We start from the raw sequence: 23565 nt of genomic DNA on the forward strand, positions 1-23565 counted from the left end.
TTCACTTACCACTGGACTCTATCTAGCATCCTCCTCCTCGCCTGCATCACGGTTTGGATATTTTTGTTGTTATTTGTCCTTCTTTCCTTGAAGAGAATCCTGACACCAGGGAGGTGATGCCACACCCTGCATATGAATTGGATTTGAGCGAGGGGATGCTGTACTGAGTCACCAACCTCATTTTCTCCTCTGGAGACATCCAGGTCCAGTAACTAAATATGGATCAGAATAACTGACAATGGCCTTGAATGTGAGGCAATTAGGGTTAGGGGGCTTACCCAAGATCACACAGCTAGTAAGTGTCTGAGGCCAGAGTTGAACTCTGATTCTCCTGACTCCAGGCCTGGTATTCTATCCATTGCTCTACCTTGCTGCCCAATACCACTTGGCTGATAGGTAATTCCCTTCTTGGGCTCACCATTTTAGGAACCACCCTAACCATACTTTACCTCATTCACAGCTGGATTCTTTTTCACTTGTAATTTTGTGCCTATATTTACCCTTTCTCTCTTTCCTTCTATTCCTCTCTTTCCAGGTTCTCTTTCTATATTATCTTCCCTTTTTAGAATGTAAACTCCCTGAGGACAGAGCCTATCTTGATCATCTGTGTTTATATCTCTAGAGCTCAGCACACTTTTGTTCTTGTTCAGTTGTTTCAGTCATGTCTAACTCTTTGTGACCCCATTTGGGGTTTTCTTTGAAAAGATACTGAAGTGGTTTGTTATTTACTTCTCCAGTTCAGTTTATGGATGAGAAAACTTGAAGCAAATAGGGTTAAGTGACTTGCCCAGGGTCACACAGCTAGTAAATGCCTGAGTCTAGATTTGAATTCAGGAAGTTGAATCTTCCCAATTCCAAATGTACCACCAAGTCTACCCATTGTAGCTGTCCATCAAGGACTTATTAGATGTATTTTCTCCAACCCTCTCTCATTATTTCTGAAATGGTGAAGAGAGCTGTCTATGCCCTTATCCCTTGACTGTGATTGGCTGACCTCAGACTTCATTCTTCCAAGCCAAGTTCCCTGAATGCCTGCCCAGTTTCCCCATCAGTTGTTTTCTGGATGAAATTCAAGTTTTCTATACTCTTTCAAACCATGAAGCCCCATTCTAGAATCCCAACTTTAGGTAAAAAACAGTGCTTGGATAATGCCAAAGACAATGGGGACATGTCTCCAGCCCCCTACTTCCCTTTAGTTAGTAAGGTCCAGGTACTTATTCATTAACAAGACCTATGTACTCTGGTCTTGGAACCCACATAGACTGCAGAGAACCTCAGGCTGTTCTAGGGAGAATTCTACCATTTCTTTGTTAAAGTAGCATTCCCTCAGACCTTCCAAAGATCTTTTGCCAGTATCAAAGTAGTCTGTGTAGCTCATTCTCACTGTGTGACCTTGGGTAAACAATCTTCTCATTCCTGAGTCTCAGTTTCCTTCTCTATACAATGAGATATTTAAAGGGAGCATTCTGTGGTAAAACTACATAGAAGAAAGCTGGGAAACAATCTTTCTGATAAAGGCTTCATTTCTCAAATATTTAGATAACAAAGTCAAATTTATTAGAATATAAGTCATTCCCTAAGTGATAAATAGTCAAAGGTATAAGCAAGCAATTTTCAGATGAAGAAAAAAATACAGACATATGAAGAAGAGCTCTGAATCACTTTTGATTAGAGAAATGCAAATGAAAGCAACTCTGAGGTACCACCTATCAGAAAACAGAAAAGAAAAATGATAATTTTGGAGAAAGGGAAATTGGCACATTAATGCATTGTTGGTGGAGTTGAAAGCTGATCCAACTATTTTGCAGAGCAATTTGGAACTATCACCCAAAGAGTTATAAAACTGAACATACCCTTTGATCAAGCAAAACCACTTATAGTTCTGTATTCCAAAGAGATCCTAAAAAAGGGGAAATGATTTACATATGTAAAAATATTTATATCAGTCCTTTTCATGGTGGCAAAATTTTGAAAATTGAGGGGCTATGGTATATGAATGTAAGGGAATATTATTCTGCCATGAAAATGATGAATAGACAGATTTCAGGAATACTTGGAAAGATTTGTATGAACTGATTCAAAGTGAAATAAGCAGAACCAAGAAAACCATGTATTTCATATCAGTGACATCATGTGATGATGCATTATGAATGTCCCAGGTCTTCTCAGTAACACAGTTCCAGAGATGAATGAAGGAAAATGCTTTTCACATCCTAATAACTGATGGACACTAAATCCAGACTACAGAATTTTTTTCAATTACTTTACTTTTTCTCTTGGTTATTCTTTCCTTTTTTGATCTGTTTCTTCTTCCACAACTGAGACTAATATGGAAATAATTTTTATATGATAGCACACACAAACTATATCAAACTGCCTATCATTTTCAGAAGAGGGAAAGGGAGAGAGTAAAATTTAGAACTCAAAATCTTGTAAAAGTGAATGCTAAAATGTTTGCAATATATAATTAGGGAGAGGCAGCTGGGTGGTCCAGTGGTGAGAGCACTGGCCCTGGAGTCAGGAGGACCTGAGTTCAAATCTGACCTCAGACACTTAATAATTACCTAGCTGTGTGACTTTGGGCAAGTCACTTAACCCCATTGCCTTGCAAATATATATAACTGGGGAAAAATAAAATACTATTAATTTTTTTTAGGTTTTTGCAAGGCAAATGGAGTTAAGTGGCTTGCCCAAGGCCACACAGCTAGGTAATTATTAAATGTCTGAGACTGGATTTGAATCCAGGTCCTCCTGACTCCAAGGCCGGTGCTTTATCCACTATGCCACCTAGCCACCCCTATTAATTTTTTTTAAATAGTCTACTTAGACTTGTAGGACATAAATTTGAAAGGGATCTAAAAATAATTTTGTTCAATATGCTCATTGTATAGATGAAATTACTCAGAGTTAGAAATATGAATGACTTGTCCAAGGTCATACAGAAGTTAGAGCCAGAACCAGGATTCAAAACCAAGCCTCCCAATCCCTAGCACTATGTTCTTCTCGTAAGAGACTCGTTTTAGAAGGTGAATATTCTGATTTCTATTCTAAAGCTCTTTTCATCATCCTATGAAAGAGTTCTTGACTGGAAGCTAGAAGATCTGGGATCTAGGCCTGGATCTGCCACCTGATTATTGTGGGATCCATGGCAAGACTCTTCTCAGAAAATGAGAAATGAGTCAGCCATGACCTGCTCTGATTCTGGGCAAAATTTGACATGAAATGCAATTCATTTATTTGTCCAATACCATATGTCAAACATCATGCTTAGGATACTTAGGGAGACAGAAAATTTAACTAATATGCAGACTTTCTTATATTCTTGGAGGTAACTGGGTGTGCAGCAGATAGTGCATTGGACCTCACATCAGGAAGACCTGAGGTCAAATTTGACCTCAGACAAATTTGAGTGACTGAGTGGCTCTGAGTCATTTAACCTATGCCTGCCTCAATTCCCTCAACTGTAAAATGGAATTTTAATTTTTTTGTAATAATAGCATCTACCTCATAGATTTGTTATAAAGATCAAAAGAAGATAACATATATAAAAGCTCTTAGTACAGTGCTTATAGATACTTAAAAATGCTTATTCCTTCTCCCCTTATAGTCCCCTTGAGCAGAAAGGGACCTTGGAGATCACCTAGTCTTTTTGGCTTGTTTTACAGGTGATCAAACTGAGACCCAAAGTGGCTAACTGTTTGAGGCAGGATTTGAACCCAACCTGGGTTTCTAACTCTGTTTTCTATACTGGAAATATTCTGCATGTGGCCCACAGACCACTTGAGTCCCATAATACTCTTGAGAATGGTCCAAATCAGATTAAAATATACTTTCTATCTGATTTTAATGTGTTGATATATTAATAAAAAAGAAATAGATAAACATGTATGATTTTTCTAAGTCAATATGAAGACCACAGGGATCCTTGGGTACAGTTTAGTGGCCCTTTTTTCTATTTGTGTTTGACACTCTGGACTGAACCCTGCTTGCCTTAAGTCACACGGATAATAAGAAATAGAATCAGATTTCCCTAGTCCTCTGCTTCTAAAGCTGATGTTCTTTGCACCACTTCATTCTGGTGTTAAACTATAGAGAGCCTCAATAGTAAAAGTTAGGACTGGGAGGGACCTTAAAAGTCCAACATGATGAAACCCAGGACCTAGAGAAAGTTAGTGACTTGCCCAAGGACACACAGCAGAATTGGTTGGTACTCCAATCTTTTGCTGCTGAATCCTGGGCTCTTCCCAAAGTTCTACGCTTTTTCCTGGCAACATCGATGGGCATCACGTCATCCAGATCCCAGCACAGTGGGACCTACTATAAAACACTGGTCAGACAGATCCCAACTTGCTGACTTGCCACATGATTGCTGATTCCTGGCTCTGGAGCCCCTCTGGAATAATCCCTGATATTGAGAGGGGTTTGTATAAATTTGTAGGGTCTTTGTGTAGAGTTGGCATAGAAATATTTACTTGCAGGTCCATCTGGGGATGCCTCTAGTCATCCTTGTTTGTCATTTTTTCCCTTTTAAAAAATGGCCTTGCTCATGTTTTTATTTTACAGATCAATCCATGGGAAAACAAAATAACAAAAACCAAAACTAAATGCCCAACCTTGCCCCCTCCCACCCCCACCCCACCCGACTTCAGAACAGGAATACTCCTAGCTGGTCCAGAGCTGCTGGCCTGGATTGTGTTATTTGGGGAGGGGAGTTTTTTTAAGAAGAGGGAGGGGATAAAGAAATGAATGCTGACAGACAAGCTTGCCCAATCTGTGTAAGTCAGGCTAAAGAAAAACCCAAATTCCCAATAGCCCCTGGAAGATTCCTTGTCTGTCCTCTAGTGACTCAGGAGGATGGTTGATGGATGGGAAGCGCCTGGTTTCCCCGAGTCCTTGCTGTGTTTTGTGATAACTCATTATATTTCTTTCTTTATAAATAGCCCCATTAGCGCCCCTGAATTGAGCAGACTCATAAAGCTACGACTGGCCCCCTCCCGCTGGGAGGCCGGCGCCCATGAATTACCTGAGAACCCCATTCTGAAGAAACAGCAGGCAGGTGGGTGCCTCAGTGGACATACCAGAAAATAGGAGGAACTAGTGGGAAACTTTAAAAAGAAACAACTGAAGAGAAGAAAAAAGCCAAACCTCAGGCTGGCTTTATTGAAAGGGAATTAGCCATGCCGAAACCAAATCTTTTCTCATTGGCATCCCTGAGCTGGTCGGTGAGAAACAGGGAGGCTCTGATTTGGGGTTTAAACTCTAACCTCCCCCCTTTAAACCATTTATAGAAAACTGATAAAACAGAAGAGACCCCCTGCCACTACTCCCCTCCTTGGGCCTACCATCTCAGTGGCTGTCCTAAACCCCGGGATATTCTGAAATTGGATGTCACTCTTAGTCAGATGATTCTGAACAAGACGGGCATAATCCCCTCTGTTAGGGAGAATGTTTATTTTTGTCTGAAGAACTTCAAAGGGCCCCATGACAGATAATCAAAATCAAAATTAGCATTCCAATGAGGATCTTTGGAGGAAAAAAAAAGGAAAAAAATAATTCTTATAGTTCTGCCAGGGATGGAACCAATTGGTCCTTAGGTTGGTAGGAGGTGGGGGCAACTTTGATCTGCTCTGACTGGTGGGATCATTTTGCATTGGCCCTGAGTGTCAGCCACCCTTGGCCTCAATACCCGTCTCCCTACACTCTCTGTCTCTCTATCTCTGTATCTGTCTGTCTCTGTCTCTATCTCTTTATCTTTCTCTGTCTTTGTCTGTTGGTCTGTCTCTGTCTTTCTCTTTCTGTCTGTGTTTCTGTATCTGTTTTTCTCTGTCTCTCTCTGTCTCTGTCTCTGTATCTGTCTCTGTCTGTCTGTCTCCCCCCCCCCCCCATCCCACCTCCTTTCCTCTCACCATAGCAATAGTAGCTCTAGGCCCAAGTAATCTACCCTTTTCTCAGATCATAGAATGTTAGACCTAAAATGGACTCTAGAACATGGTACATGTAATCTAGAATGCCAGACCTGGGTCACACTTTAGAACATCAGAGATGGCAGGGAACATAGAATGTCAGGGCTACAAAGTCTTTAGAACAGAGAACAGAGAATATTCGAGTTAGAATGAAGTCTAGAATATAGAACATAATGTATCAGCTATTGGGGGGGGGATCTTGGAATACAGAAAAAATGCATTTGAGATCTCACCAATATGGGATATTTCCTTCACCAATGGAGATTTCTTTCTAGGTTCTTCCATAGAGAATCTACTCAACATGCTGGAAACCTTCCTCTAGGTCAAGTTTTATTTTATAGGTGCTAGGGCATTAAGTGGGGTTGTTCATCTGGAATACCTCATTCTTATATCCTGACTGATCTTTCCCCTCTTTTTCCTTTTATAATAGTTCATTTCCTCACCAATACCCCTTATGCCACTTGTTGCTCATGGATGTGCTATACCCACCAGAACCTGAGGGGTCAAATAAACAATTTGTCTAATAAACACATATTCATATGCTCTCAGATAAAAGCAGCCCCAAGGAAGACAAGAGTGAGAAAGATCTACAGGCAGGGTTACAAACTAATGAATAAACAAGTTCTTTGGGGTTGCAAGAGTTCCCTATTTCAATCTTGGAGATATCTTTCAGATCTCCTTGCCCCAAAGGCCCACAGCTGATTCCTGGATCAATTCACCTAGGGGCAAAGTAATCTCAAATTACCTTGACATGAAGCCCCCTTTCTGAGGATCTATGTATTCTCCAAACCCCTTGGAGGTCAAGGATTGGCCTGCTCTTCTCCCTGTATGAGACTCCCTTAGCTGTTTTATTCTCTTTGCCATCTCTTCCAATCTTTCATTTTAGTTCTCTCCCTCCCCAATATTTTTTAATCCAAGATGGAACTCAAAGAATGAAGAGAGGTGATGTTCACCATTAGTATGTTCTTTTCCATCTTTGTTCCTCACCCCCACCCCCTTACCCACCAACCAGTCAAATGACTTTTCCCTTGTTTCTCACCCCAGCTTTTGTTGTTTAGGGAGGAAGTAGCTTTTGTAGTTCACATTTGAATGAATAAATATTTTAGTGAATTCTGTCAGAGTTGGAAACATCTGAAGGTCTTGTCCCAAATTAAGGCTAAGGAGAAAGACATATCAGAAAACTGTTATGTTAAGACAAATTAAACCTTGGTCTTACAGTACAGAACTGGGTTGAAATCATAAAAAGGCAGATTTGGACTTGTTATTTTTTTAAAAATCCTAATAACCTGAGCCCTCCTCAAATGGAATGGGCTGTCTGGAATGATAGTAAGTCCTCCATCTAAGCAGAGATCTCTGAGAACAACCTGAAGGACCACTTCTCAATAGATCTCCATCCCAGCACATGTCTGAGTGAGAATACTTTCTATAGCATCCCTGATAAGTATTTCAAGATCTCTAGTTGGTTGGTTCATTGTTGGCCTCCGTGCTCAAACATCATGATGACTATTGGAGTCAAAATATAGCATGACTGACTATGGCTGATCCAATATTAATACAAGCTTGGAAGGCTCTACCAAAGGTTGGGCACAAGGAGTGCATATGAACATTTGGAATGAAGATATCTCTAAATTTGTGCATCTCGCACATCCTTTAAGCTGTTTCAATTCTGCCTTGCTCATGGAGCACAGCACCTTCTCTGATGAGGGCACACCATGTTGGGTGGCCCTGTGCCAGTGTCTCCATGTCCCACAAACAATTTCAAAGTTGTTTAGAGACCTCTATTAGTAGAGGAATGAGGGTCAGGGCAAGGATTTGGGAAAGTGCCTTCTTCTACCCTCAGACAACTTAAAGTTCTTAAATTGTTAGGAGGGATCTTTTTAAATCAAGTCCAAATTTCTTTTGGCCCTGCCTTTTGGACCCAAACAGCAGTCAATATAGCCCCTTGAATACTTAAATAAGCCATTCACCTCCACCACCACCACTCAGGACCTTCTCCTTCCCCCCAAGTTTCCTCTCATTTACCCAGAGCATCATCTCTAGTTTTCTCATATGGCGTGATCTCAAGGTCTTTCACAATTCTGGTGACTCTCCTCTGGATGCTCTTCAGATTATTGATGCTTTCTATGGTTATTGACCAACATCGTCCTGAAGGTGCCTCTGGGACCGATTAAGATTCTCTCAGAGGTCCCTTCCAAAGGATTCTGTGATCCTCTCTCCTTTGTGTTTCTGTATAGAACAGCTTCAATAGGGCTTACGTGGCACCTAGCAGGCCCTTAATAAATGTTTGTTGAATTTTACAGACTGGACAAGGGTTAGGAACAGTAGGAAAAAGGTGGAAGGAGCTGCCCCAACCCCCACCCCACCCCACCTACATTCCTTTGAATAGCTTTGGTAACTAAAGATGGAGCATGGTGGAGTAAAAACAAAGTAGAAACATCCAGGTAGGATTAAGTCAAGGTCCCACCTCTTCATATGCACCCCCAGCTCCTTCAATGTCCTGGGCCCACAGGCCAGCCAGTAATGAGAGCTCATGGTTACCTGCCGCCCTCAGAGAAAGGCTCGCCAGCCTTCCTCCCCTTCTTTGTCATTGTGTCCCGCTCCCAAATCCTTGAAACTCGTTTTTCTCACTAGCGATCAATGGGGGCTACGGTGAGATGGCACGGTCCTTTTATCTTTTCTTAAAACACAATTTTTTGAACTTTTCAACGCGGCCTTCCCAAATAGGTTAGGTCTTCTAAGACAGCATCAAATCTCCTTTTCCTTGCTTCCTGGAGAAGGCTGGATCCTGATAGTTATGAAGCTTTAAAAAAAAAAAGCCAGTTCAAAGTCATATATAAATTACCATCCTCTTCAAACACGAGCAGAAGTCTTATTAAGTCTCCAATGCTTGAATCACGTCCTGTGTCTGTTCTTTAGACCTTTCTTCCTTTGTGAGGCATAAATGGACACATCTTATTGATTTTCTTTCAACCCGGATCACCTCGATGGCTGTGAATCTGGCAGACAAATCCGACTCCTTCCCCCCGCGGGGCCAGGGGAAGAATGCCTTCGCGTGGACCTGGCCGGCCTTAGCACAGTGGGGTACCACAGTCATTACGAGAGCCCAGCTCCAAGCTTGTGGGCAGGTCTCACCCTACCAGCTCTGCAGCACCCGAGAAAACAAAAAGAGAGGCCCAGAGCTTTCTTAAAGGTGCCACAAATCCCTCCTAGAGCCTGTATCCATGGGAAAGGAGGACTGAAGGGGGTGGGAAGTGAGACTAGTAGAGGGATGGGAGGATAGTAGAGGGCATGAGAAGTTAGTAGAGGGGATGAGTTAAGACATAGTAGCTGACCAAACAAAAATGTCCAAGATAGCCGATAAGACCATTGCAGTGGCAAAAAGAGTGTGTGGCAAAATTTCAGGGGGAAATAGAGGGTTTATCAACTTATTTCTGCCTTGACTCAACATCCTGTTATTTTTATAGAATTTCCCACCTCCTTTCCTTTGCACATATCAGTGCCAAAGGATCACCAAAAAGAGATGGCATTCCAAAGGGAAATGGGTTACATGCATTATCACCCATTATCCTTCCTCCTTGATACTCAAAGTATCCCTGAAGGTTGGGGAAACTGGTTTAGTAGCAGTCAGCTCCTTCTGGAGGGAACCTCATTCCTCCCCACCCCCACCCCCATCCCATCCCTGTCCTTTCCTAAGAAAAAATAGACCAGGTAAGGAGAAGGTCTATTCTTTTATATAAGAATGACATGACTTGGCCCCTAGACCTTACTTAAGACTGGAGCTTAATATTTACAGGTGTGTTGTTGGGTGGTTATTGGGCACCACTGATTCCAGTACTCAACTTCTTGGGTCCTAACTGCTTTGCTCAAAATTCTTTTAGGGAACTTTGCCTTTAGTCCAAGTCTTTTTACCTTTTATAGCATTCCCCACTTCAGCCTCCCATAGAAGGATAATCTCCAACTTAAGAGCTGACTTATGTCTAGAGTTTCCCAAAAGTCAGAGTACCATTGTCTGGACTCTATACAGACTCTGCCTTGCATTCCACATTGCCATAATAGGAAAGCTCCTCTCCAAGGTCCTCTTTTCTTCAGTGGTAACTGTGCCTTTCCCCTCTGCTTTGTAGCCCCACGTGTATTGTCTTTTCCCCATTAGAATGTAAACGCATCAATAAGAATTATATATTTTGGGGCGGCTAGGTGGCGCAGTGGATAAAGCACCAGCCCTGGAGTCAGGAGTACCTGGGTTCAAATCCGGTCTCAGACATTTAATAATTACCTAGTTGTGTGGCCTTGGGCAAGCCACTTATCCCCATTTGCCTTGCAAAAAAACCTAAAAAGAAATAATCATATATTTCTATCCTCGGTGCTTAGCATGTAGTTAAATAGCTTACAATCAATCAATCTATCTATCTATCTATCTTTAACCATTTCTCTCTGTCTATCCTTTTTATCCATCCATTCATTTATTTCTCTGTTCATATCCATCCATTAATCTATCTATCTATCATCTTATCCATCCTTCTATCCATTTCTCTATCCATCTATCCATTATCTATCTATTCAGTGTACAATATACATCAGGTAAGGATAGACATTTCTTAAACACAAAATGAAAAAAGAAAAAGACAAAGAAGACTCAAAAAAGACAATAATGCAACAGTAATTAATGTAACTTCTGTTATGATCTTCAAGGAGGTTGAGTCACAAATATCAAAATATAAAGCAGTTTGCAAGACCCTTAGATAGGAATACCTCCATTTTTACCTGAGGCTCTCACTGACTAAACACCTGGTAAAAGGGGCCACCAGCCTTAGGCTGTCCACTTTGGTAGTTGTCATCTCTTGAAGTAGTTACTAGAATTCCTCTCCTTACCACCAGTCACCTCCAGCCCACAGGTTTAAGGTCCTTCAGACTTCTTGAATTCACATGATGGTCTTCATTGACAGCTCCACCTCAGGTCAGATACTATTCACCTAAGATAAAAAAATAACAGAAAATGGCAGCTCCAAACTTCACCTCTGATTTGCTGAGCCAGGATGTATGTGTACTTTAGATGTCATGGGCTAGTGACCTCATGACTGGGATAGGACATAGGGTAAGCTGTTCCTCTCCTTTCCTCCCAGAAAAATAGTCTTGACAAATCCTGAGTCATGGAAGTTGATCAGTGCAGGGCTAGTAGGAGTTCAGAGATTAACTCAATGAATTTATTGGGTGGTAAGCCATGGGCTGTGATGGAAAGTCTGACAGTTCAATGACCCACAGGCTGTGGAATGGGCAAAGAAGGCTGCTGACCAAAGGTTTAACAATAAAGTCTATAAATTTTTTGGGTGAGAAGAGCTTGTTTCTAAACAGAAACTCCTAGACTCAGGGAAGCCCTCCCCACCTTTAAAAAAAACCCTCCAAATTTAACCAAAGAAATGCTTTTGAAGGTGTGAGGGCTCAGTGGGATTTATTAATCCTCCCTCAAGAGGCTCTTCTTCACACGGTCTAAGCCCTGCGTTAGCACTGGCTTCCAGATTATATTTAATTGGACAATTATTCAAAGGGAAGAAGCGACAGAGTAAACTGAGGCGGCCTTTAATAAACGCCTTGTCTCTACAGCCCCAAACAGGCAAGTCATTTCCTGACCCAAGAGGCCCCATTTTGTCTTTGGTAAATTTATTTTGAAGTAATTGCTGGCTCCAGGAGTACCCATTTTTTAAAGGAAGCCTCGGCTCTCCGAGGCAGAGTAATAAATTGCTCTTTGCCCTGTGCAAAGGCCTAATCACATTAGAAAGATGTATATTGAGTCAGCGGTGGCAATCGGAGGGTATAGCTCATGGGGTGCCCTAGCACAGGGAAACCAGGACCAGGGTAACCCGTGACTCTCTCTAGACTTCAAATCAGGTCAGAAGTATGGGATCTCATGATGGACTCCAGTCCTACCAGTCCAGTTTTCTTCTGCCTTCTTTCTGACAACTGGGGATTCTATCATAACCATGTGGGAGGTAGGTAGAGTCATATAGTGGAAAGAATAGCAAATCTGGAGTTAAAAGCCTTGGATCAAAATGATATCTCTGATTTTTTTCCATTTATATGACCTTGGGTAAATCTCTTAGCCTTTCTGGGCCTCAGTTTTCTCCCATGCAAAATGAGACAATTAGATAAGAGTGACCTCTGACATTATATATATATATATATATATATATATATGTATGTATATATATAGATACATATATATAATCCCTGGCAAAGACACATAGGGGAGAGAAAAGAATTTTTTCTTAGGGTTTTTTTTTTTTAGTTCTGCAAGGCAATAGGGTTAAGTGACTTGCCCAAGGTCACACCGCTAGGCAATTATTAAGTGTATGAGGCTGGATTTGAACTCAGGTACTCCTGACTCCAGGGCTAGTGCTCTATCCACTGCACCACCTAGCTGCCCCAAGAATTTTTTTTAATTGAAATTTTATTTTATTTTTCCACTTATGTTCTGTGGTAGTTATTCAACATTTATCAAGAAAAGAATTTTGAATTGGGGTAAGAGTGATGTGTTCTAATCTCTACTTAGCTTAGTGACCCTAGGAAAATTGCTGAAACGCTCTGAGCCTCAGTTTCTTCATCTGTAAAATGAGATGATCTTTAAGAGTTCTTCTAGATCTAATCATCTATGAACGGTATCCAGAAACAGATAGGCAAGGAAGGGGGGAAAGGGCAAGGTGTGAGGAGTTGCCAGGGAATGGTAACAATGGAGTCAAATCATGAAAAGCAGATAAATACCTAGGAATTCATTGGACCACCAAGGCTGGAAAAATTGAAAACAATATGACAAAAAGAAAATAGCACTGCAAAGATCCTGATTCCAATTTTTGTTATTAAGTTGGACAAATCTGTTCCCTTAACCTCATTTTTCTTCTCAGTGACCCCTTTCAACTCTGAGATTCTATGATGGTACATGGAGAGGCAGCAGTAAATAAACTGGTCTAGAATTATCCAATTAATAAGAATGGGATGTGGGGTCTACATCTATGTTGGGTAATTCTGTAAATCTTTCCAGGTTATTCTGAAATCTGCCTGTTCATGATTTCTTACAGAACAATAGTATTCCATCACAATCATATACCACAACTTGTTCAGTCATTCCCCAAATGATGGGCATAGAGTAAGCACTGAAGAGCTACTGTTTTCCTCTTTTCTTTCTATTGAACAGGGAAAAAAGAAGGTCTTCAGTGCTCACTATGTAATAGTGACTATACTAAGCTCTGAGATTACAATTATATATATATATATTATATATATTTATATATATAGAAAGATATATAGAAAAATTATAAAATCTCTGATCTTTGGGAACTCATATTCCAAAAAAGGAAGACAACTCACATAGTGGAATGGCAGCCAGGAAGGTTTTGGATAGGGGAACCATAGCAAAGGTGAATGGAGCTCAGGACAAACAGTGTCAACTCAGTTGAATACCATTTTTCCAGGTAGGACTTAACAGGGTTTTCCTATGAAGGATCATGGCCAGAAGTTGCTGAGTTTTAAGGCTAGAATGATGCCTTAGAGTCTAGGTCTGTCCTCTGCCTCTGGAAAAAACTGAAAAGAAGGAGGACATGGATATGCCATTGGAAGGAGAGTAACATCTCTTCATCTACAAAATAGAGAGGTTGAACTAGGTGATGGGTTTTTTAAAATCATTTTGTCATGGATTCCCTTGGTAGGCCGGGAAATCTATAAACCCTTTCTCAGACTAATGTTTGCTACCTAAACTCATAATTGAAGGAAATCCTAAATTTTACTTAGGATAATGAATAAAAATAGCTTTTCTTCTCTTCAAGCACAGGGTCCCCCAGAAGTCTATCCATGGATCCCTTGACCATAATTCGTGAACTCCAGATTAAGAAACTTTAGTTTAAATGATCTCTGAAGTCCCTCTGATCTTTTTGACTAAGCCCTAGTTAATGTCATTGAGTGTAATATAGTTCAAAACTCACTCAATTTGAAATTCTAGGCCCCAGTTTTAAATTTAGACTCTGCCTCTTACTCCCTGTATGGCTTTGGGTAAGTCATTTAACATTTTGAGACTTCAGTTTTCTCACCTATCAAAATGATCATGAAGAGACATGATTTCTAAGGCCTCTTCTTGTTCTAAAATTCCATAAAGTCCAGGCTCTACACAAACAGAATTAACAGCTATGAAATTCCCACCATCTTCCACTGTTTCCAGGATGTTATCTCTTACCCCATCTTGATTTTGAATCCCCATCTATTTATTATCTTATCCCAGCCAGTAGTTTAAAAATGGCAAACAGGGGCAGCTAAGTGGTGCAGTGGATAGAGCACTGGCCCTGGAGTCAGGAGGACCTGAATTCAAATCCTGCCACAGACACTTAATATTTACCAGCTGTGTGGCCTTGGGCAAGTCACTTAACCCCATTGCCTTAAATAAATAATTTTTTAAATGGTATAGTTTATACAATAAGAGCATTGTAAGGATGAATAACTTTGGACTGTTTAAGGCTCTGATTAATAATCAATTACTGGGAGGGGTGGCTAGGTGGAGCAGTGGACAGAGCACCGGCCTTGGAGTCAGGAGTACCTGGGTTCAAATCCGACCTCAGACACTTAATAATTACCTAGTTGTGTGGCCTTGGGCAAGCCACTTAACCCCATTGCCTTGAAAAATCTAAAAAAAAAAAAATCAATTACTGGGGGCAGCTAGGTGGCACAGTGGATAGAGCTCTGGCCCTAGAGTCAGGAGTACCTGAGTTCAAATCGCTGCCATGATACTGTTCACTCCTGGTTCTTCTCTTATCCATTTGGTCACTCCTTTCGTTTAGTGGGGGTATTGCCCAAGATTTTCTCTGAGTATTCTTTTCTCTTTACCAGCTCTCTTGGTGATCTTATCAATTCTCATGAGTTCAATGATCATTTCTATGAAAAAAAAACAAACCTCCCAATTCACATATCCAACCCTCTTCTTTCTCCTGAGTTCCCTATTCATATATCAGACTGCCAGCTGGAATTCTCCACCTGGACATACCAATGAACCTCCTAAACTTAACATGTCTAAAATGGAACTTACCTGTTCTCCTAAACCTTTCCCTCCTCCAAACTTCCTTACATCTGTTGAGGACACTGCCATCCTTCCAATCCCTGGGGTATGCTCCATCTCCTGACTCTGTTTTCACTGGCTGCCCTCATCACCTCAACTTCTGATTTCCTGACTTCCTTCATGTCTCAGCTAAAGTTCCCCAATTAGAAGAAGTCTTTCTCAGCCCATTTTAATGTTCCCTCTGAGACTATCCATCATTTATTCATTCTCTCTTGCTCTCTCTCGCTCTCTCTCTCTATATATATGTATATATAAAATATATTATATAAAATGTAATATATACTCTCACACACATACACATATACACATGTATATCTGTCTGTTGGTCTGTCTTGTTTGTACAGAGTCATTATATATTGTGTCCTCCCCATCAGACTGAGTTCCTTGGAAGCAGGAACATTTTTGCCTTTCTTATTATCACTTGCATTTAGTAGAGTGTCTGGTGCATAGTAGCTACTAGTTTGCAGATGGATTCTTGCCTCTCTCTTGCCTCCTTCCTCTTCCTCATCCCCAAATTCCTATCTGTTCAATTGCCGGGTCTTTCTGATTCTACCTGTCCTCAATCTCTCCTCTCTCCCCTTTTCTTTACTCCTATCATCAATACTCTCAAACATTTGTCATTTTTCACCTGGACTAACACAGTGGCCTCTTTACTGTTCCCCCATTCCCCAGATTTTCCCATTCTCCAATTCACTAAGGAATCTTCCAAAGCCCCAGGCATGGCCATGCCACTGCCTCCTGAAAAAAAAATCTTCAGTGACTTCCCATTCCTTCCAGGGTAAAATACAAACTCCTCAGTCTGGTTTATATTTCAGGCTCTTGAAGGTCTGGTGTCCACCTTCCTTACCAGACTTTCTTCATGTGAATCACCATCACATGTTCTTCATTGTAGTCATACTGGACTCAGGGCTTTTTTATGAACTCCATACTCTATCTCTACCTCTGTGTATTTCTACTGACTTTTCCCCATTCCTGAAAAACACTCTTTCCTCATTTTTACCTCTCGAAATCCTTGTCTTTCTTGGTCTTGTGACCCAAGTTGTCTTCCTTAACTTCTCTTTTGTAAGCATCCTCTCCTTTCTCAAATATCTTGAATTCATCTATTCATACACCTGTTAATTTAGTTATATCCCTTAAAAGAATATAAACTCTTTGGGAGGCAGGGATAATTTTTTTTCTTTGAGTCCACAGGATGTGACACACGCTTGTTGAATTGATGATGACAGGATGTGAGCTGTTGGGGTAGGGAAACTTGTTCTTGCTCCAAGGTTTAGTCCCTTCTCAAGGTGCATGAGGCCTTTCTAGATGAGACAGTTTGCTTATCTCAAAGCGAAGGGTCAGGTTTCCTCCCCATTATGTCTTCCATATAAATCCTTGTCATGTTCAAAGGTTAGAGGTCCAGGTATGGATCAGAAAATGAACCAGACTTGAGGGTGGGGGACTTGGATTCAGATCCTAGATATGGTACTCAGTATCATCTATATCAGTTTCAGTTTCTTGACCTATAAAACAGGGTTAAAAATACCTACATTGTCAATGATGAAGATTTTGAAGAAAAAATTGAATGAACCACAAAGTTTTTGTGGAAATTAAAATTAGACTGATCATATCTCCAAAGTAAAGCTACATATACCTGAAGATGGCTTTCTCCCCACCCCCATACAACTTTTCTTTTAAGAGGATATGTTGCTATTATAGCCAGCTAACACTATCCATTACAGAAAAGATTTCATATAACCTCATGCCAGCAAAGTCCTATCATGGCTGCCTTGGAACACTTGAGAATTGGTCTCTGTGATTTCTAGGGGAGTACAAGGGGACTGAGTCCCAGTGCAGACGTGTGTAAGTCATCTGGTATAGTCCAAATCATCTCACCTCTACAGATCTCAGTTGCCCCATCTAGAAAACAAAGAAATTGAACTATGTGGTATAGTGGAAAAGACATTTATTCTGGTGACCTCGGTTTAAATCACGTTCCTGCTGTTTATTACTATATGATCTGAAGCAAGTCACCTAAACTCCCTGTGTCTCAGTTTCCTCATCTGCAAATTTAATTATATCAATTTAGATTAGGGTTTCTGAAGTCCCTGCTAGTCCTCGATATATGATTCTATGACCAGATGATCCCCTACCCCCAACTCTGAAATTCTGTTTTATAACATTTGGAGATTAGAAAGAATTCTAAGGAAGAAACAAATCTTTCACTGGTTCTGGGGGTCAAGTCAAAGCCCTGTTTTCAGGTTAGTTTATCAGAGGACAGAGCACATGTCAACTCCTGAGAATGTTCCTCCCTTCGGGTTCTTCTCTCTCTCTCGGACTGGTAGGGTGTTTTTAATTGAATGGGACCAAGTCGGATTGTAGTCACCCCCTTACAAGCTGTTCTGGGCCCCAGATCCAGTAGCCTGGCCTGTGAGGCAGATGAAGGCCCCATCACTGTTCCTGGGCTGCATTTCCCTAACAGCTTTGCTCTCTTCCCTGGTATTTTCCTTCTAATAAAAGTTAAGCAGCCAATACAAACACGAATCATCTAAACTGTAGGGAAAACCCAACGGGCTGTGAAAGCCAAACTCATGCTGGGAAAATGATAGCAAATGGGATATAAAAAGTACAGCCCATCAGAAGGCACTGGAGGTTTGTGTTGGTTCCCCTCCCTCCTCTTTGGGGCTCTCTTAGTATTGATTTCAAATAACTGTTCATAAAGCTAAGCTCCAATTTTTTTGGGGGGGTCTGCCAACCATATCCTTCTCATCTGACCCCCCAACCCCCAGCATCTCTGAATGACTATAGAAGTTACATAAACTCTACCTAGAAAACTGGGAAATCATGGCTGAGGAAGAAGACCCAGCCTTCCTCTCTTTGTCCTTAGGAAGACAGATGGATAGAATTTACTGAGCCTTTAGAACTTTAGCATGGGACTAGATCATAGGTGGAGAAATAGAAATTAACCTTCAGTTGAAAAAATAGAAAAAAATGGGGGCAGCTCGATGGCACAGTGGATAGAGCACCGGCCCTGGAGTCAGGAGGACCTGAGTTCAAATTTGACCCCAGACACTTAATAATTACCTAGCTGTGTGATCTTGGGCAAGTCACTTAACCCATTGCCTAAAATAAATTAAAATTTTTTTAAAGCTTAAATAATGAAAATACAAAGTTCAAATAGCATCACTATGTGCCAAATACTATGTGAAGTCATGAAGATAAAAATACAAGAATAGGAAAAAAATAGAGGTTCAGGGAGGGGAAGGGAATCTGGGTCCCAACCATTTTTTTAACTACTTTATGCCCCACTGATTCTTTCACATGCCCCATCTACCATTAGCCAAAATGGATCACTCACTGTTCTTTAGCCAATCTCCTTAGTTTTCTGCTTCTATTTCTATGCTCCCTGCTCTCTCATTCTCTCTGTTGCCATCTCACTAGTCCTTTAAGGCCCAGCTCCAATGCCACCTCATCCAGGAAATCTTCCTCAGTCCCTCCCCCAGCCCTGAAGCTCAAGGTCATTTCCCCCTCCCCTCTGTACCCACAAAACTTTACACTTTTTCAAGGCACAGAATTCTATCACAGAACACCTTATAGTATCTTACCTTCCTTCTTGACTGAATTCCTTAAGGATAAGAACTCTCCTTTATCATCTTAACTGCTAAAGCTTAATGTAGGGTCTTATACATAGCAAATAATGAATAAATCAAGTCCCTCCTTTCATTCTAACTTCCCTATTATTATTGAGGGCACCTAGCCTCATCATCTAGATGTAGTCTTTGACTCTTCACTCTCTTTCAACCCCTCTATCCAATCTTTTACCAAGTCCTGTTGATTCTATGCCTCCTGATTCTTCAATGCCTCTGCTTCTCTGCTCTGATGCTGCCACCATCCCATCTTGCTTCAGACCTTCATCACCTCACATCTGGATTATTGTAATAGCCTGCCTCAAGTTTGACCTCACTGCAATCCATCTCCATCAGCTGTCCCGCCTCAATAAACCCCAGTGACTCCTTATTATCTCCAGGATCAAATATAAAAATCCTCTGTTTGGATTTGCATACTTCTTGTGACCTGGTACCTGCCTACATTTCCAGTCTTCTTATACTTCTATCATCTTCCCACCTCACCCCCCTACCCCACAATTTACACTTAAGGTTCAGTGATCCTACGAATCCAGAGGGTCTTCACCCATGATATTCCATCTCCTACTTTCATTTCCTGTCCCCCAACTTGGAATGTTTTTCCCTCCTGTTTTTTCCTCCTAGTTTCCCTGGTTTCCTTCAAGTCTCAATTGAAATCACACTTTCTGCAAGAAGCCTTTTGCAGTCCCCTCTAGTTCTCTCAGATATTATTTACAATTTATCTAACATATTGGTTATAAGCTGTCTTCCTCATTAGACTGGAAGCTCCTTGAGAGCAGGGACTGTTTTTGTCCTTCTTTCTCTCTTCAGAGCTGGGTGATGGAGTACCTGCCAAATTGTAAGGGTTTAATTGCATACTTGTTGGTTTGACTTGAGCAATGAATGAATGTCATCCTCAAGGTCACACCTCATATCTGTGAATATATTTTGCCCCAAATCACCATAGAGATCAATTAATGAATGAAGGTTCCCAGCCTAAACATAGTGAAGGCTGGTAACAAACGAACGACCTATCACATAGCAAATCAGAATGAATGAAAGAATGAGCATATGTTGCCAGAGTAGAGAAGTGAATGAAAGGATCGCCTTTACTCAGGGTCATACAGTAGATAATGAATGAATGAATGAGTGAACATGTGAGTGAATGAGTATGGCTTGTCTCAGATCATACAGCTAATAAGCGACAGAGAATATCTCCCCTTAAGGTTTACAAAGGAATTTCCAAAGAAGATAGAGAGAAATCATGAAGTTGCCTGAGCTCTCCCCAGTTTCCCTCAGAAACATTAAGTTAAGCCTCTAAAACAATTCTGGATCAACAGAAATCACAAAAACAGATGAGAAACAATTTTCCAACCCGAGGTGACTTAGAAGGAAAGGTCTATATCAGTTGAATAAGAGAGGGATGCTACCCAGCACAGGTATGCCCAGGTGAGCCAGTAGAAGGCTCTTAGCCACAGTACAGATCAGCAAGTGAGGCCCTGGGGTCCTGGCTCAGTAGGCATGTGGCACAGCAAGCCAGCTGGGAGGCCTCTAGTCCCATCAGAGCAGGTAAATTGCCAGCCTTGGAACCCAGGGAACAACAAGCAGGACTAGGCCGGGCCATCCTTGTGTAGTGGGCAAGCTGCTAACCCCAGGGACCCTGGCCCAGACAGTGCAAGAGGCTTGGGACAGTGTCCTCTTTACCTCAGGAGCAGAGTTCAGCTTTTTTAAATGGGCAAAAAACCAAAATAGCCCTGACCACAGAAATTATGTAACTATGGTTACAGGGAATATCAAAACACAAACTCAGAAGAGGACAACAATGCCAAAATGCCTACATACAAAGTCTCAAAAAGTCATCTAGGAAGAGCTTAAAGAGAATTTTTAAAAATCAACTAAGAGAGGTAGAAGAAAAATTGGGGAAAGAAATGAGTGTTATGCAATAGAATTACAAAAAAAATAGTTTGGAAAAGCATAAAAATTGACTGAAGAAAACAACTCCTTAAAAATAGAATTGGTGGGGCAGCTAGGTGGCACAGTGGATAGAGCACCGGCCCTGGAGTCAGGAGTACCTGGGTTCAAATCCGGCCTCAGACACTTAATAATTATCTAGCTGTGTGGCCTTGGGCAAGCCACTTAATCCCATTTGCCTTACAAAAAAAAAACTAAAAAAAATAGAATTGGCCAAATGGAAAAAAATCCTGAAGAAAACAACTCTTAACAAGTAGAAATTGGCCAAATAGAAAAGGTACAAAAGCTAACTGCATAAAATAATGCCATAAAAATTAGAATTAGATAAGTGAAAGTTAATGACTATGTGAGACATCAAGAATCAGTCAAATAAAATTAAAAGAATGAAAAATATAGAAGAAAATTTAAACCATCTCATTGGAAAAACAACTGGTCTGAAAATATAGCATGTTGATGTTATTTAAGAATTATTCAACTTCTTAGGTTTTTTTTCTTTTGCAAGGCAAATGGGGTTAAGTGGCTTGCCCAAGGCCACACAGCTAGGTAATTACTAAGTGTCTGAGGCCGGATTTGAACCCAGGTACTCCTGACTCCAGGGCCAGTGCTCTATCCACTGTGCCACCTAGCTGCCCCATTATTCAACTTCTTAAAAGCCATGATCAAAAAAAAAAAGTCTGGACAGCATCTTTCAAGAAATTATCAAGAAAAACTGTCCTGATGTCCTAAAACCAGAGAGTAAAAATAGCCATTGAAAAAATCCACCAATCACCTCCTGTAAGAGATCCCAAAATAAAAACTCCAAATACAGCAAGCAGCCAGAAAGAAACAATTGAAATATCAAGGAGTCAATTCAGATTACACAGGATTTAGCAGTTTCTATACTAACAATTAGAGGGTTTGGAATATTTTATTCCAGAAGGCAAAAAAGCTTGTTACAGCCAAGAATCAATTGACCTAGAAAAATTGAACATAAAATTGAACACAAACTTTCAAGAGAAAAGATGGGTATTCAATGGAATAGGAACTTTCAAAGTTTCATGATGAAAAGACCAGAAATGAACAGAAAATTTTATCATCAAATACAAGACTCAAAAAAAGCATCAAAAGGTAAACAAGAAAGAAAAAACCCATGGTATTCAGTAAGGCTAAACTGTTTCTATTCTACATGAGAAGATGATGCTTATAATTTTTTTTGATAATTCTTTTTTTACAAATATTTTATTTATTTTGAGTTTTACAATTTTCCCCCTATTCTTGCTTCCCTTCTCCCCCACCCCCAACAGAAGATGTTTATAATTCTTAAGAACTATAATTTTATTTATATAAATTTAGTTTATAATTCTTAAGAACTATAATCTCTACTAAAGCACTTAGAAGGAGTATACTTAAACAGAGGATGTGGATATAAGTTGTCTTTGATATGATGATTAAAAAAATTAAGGGCCAGGAAAAAAAGGATTGTATTGGGAGAAGAGGAAAAGGGGAGGTAGAATGGAATAAATTACATCATATGAAGAGGCGTGAAAGATATATTATAGTGGGAGGAAGGAAAAGGAGGAAATTAGTATTGTTTAAACTTTCCCTTCATCAGATTTGACTCAAAGAGGGGATAACATACATACTCAACTGGGTAAATAAATCTTTCTTACCTTATAGGGAAAGTTAAGAAAGGAAAGGAAAAAGAAAAGGGAGGGGGTCTGATAGCATGGGGGTATTTTGAGGGAGGTGGTGTTGAGAAGCAAAGCACTGGTAAGGAGAGATAGGATGAAAGGAGAGAGAAAGTTGTAAAAGGGAGAAAATAAGATGAAAGAAAATACACAGTAATCATAACTGTGAATGTGAATGGGATGAACTTTCCTATAAAACAAACCAAATTAACATAATGGATTAAAAACCAGAATTCTACAATGTTGGGGTTTTGGGGGGTTTTTTGGCTTTTGCAAGGCAATGTGGTTAAGTGACTTTCCCAAGATCACACAGGTAATTATTAGGTGTCTGAGTTTGGATTTGAAGTCAGGTCCTCTTTACTCCAGTTCTATCCACTGAGCCACCTAGTTGCCCTAATATGTTGTTTACAAGATACACATTTGAAGTAGAGAGACACAGACAAAGCAAAAGCAAAATTAGGTCTCATTAAAAGATACAAGAATAAGGGTGGCTAGGTGGCACAGTGGATAGAGTAACCAGCTCTGGAGTCAGTAGTACCTGAGTTCAAATGTGGGCTCAAACACTTAATAATTACCTAGCTGTATGGCCTTGGGCAAGCCACTTAATCCCATTTGCCTTGCAAAAAAAAACCCTAAAAAAAACCGGTACAATAATAGAAACTACATCTTGCTAAAAGGAAGCATAGACAATGAAGACAATAGGCAATACTAATCATACGTGCACTAAGTGGTATAATGGACAAATTCTTAGAAGAGAAAGTAAATGAATTACATGAAAAAACAGACAGCAAAATTATATTAGTGCAGGACCTCAGCCTCTTCCTTTCAGAACTAGATAAATCTAACCATCAAAAAAGCATGAAAGAAGATAAGTTCAATAGAATTATTTTGTTTGTTTATTTGTTTTTGCAAGGCAATGGGGTTAAGTGACTTGCCCAAGATGACACAGCTAGGTAATTATTAAATTTGAACTCAGATCCTCCTAACTCCAGGGACAGTGTTCTTTCCATTGCACCACCCAGCTGCCCCTCATGAATAGAATCCTAAAAAGTTATATATGATAGGTTTCTGGAGGAAAATAAATGAGAATATAAAAGAATGTATCTTTTTCTCAATAGTACATAGCATCTACACAAAAATTGACCATATATCAGAACATAAAATGCTCACAATCAAATGCAGAAAAGTCAGAATACTAAATATTTTCTTTTTCATTTCATGATGCAATAATAATAATAATAATAATAATAATAATAATAATGTTTAGCCTTCAT

This window comes from Macrotis lagotis, chromosome 3, assembly GCF_037893015.1.
Source record: "Macrotis lagotis isolate mMagLag1 chromosome 3, bilby.v1.9.chrom.fasta, whole genome shotgun sequence".
Taxonomy (NCBI): domain Eukaryota; kingdom Metazoa; phylum Chordata; class Mammalia; order Peramelemorphia; family Peramelidae; genus Macrotis; species Macrotis lagotis.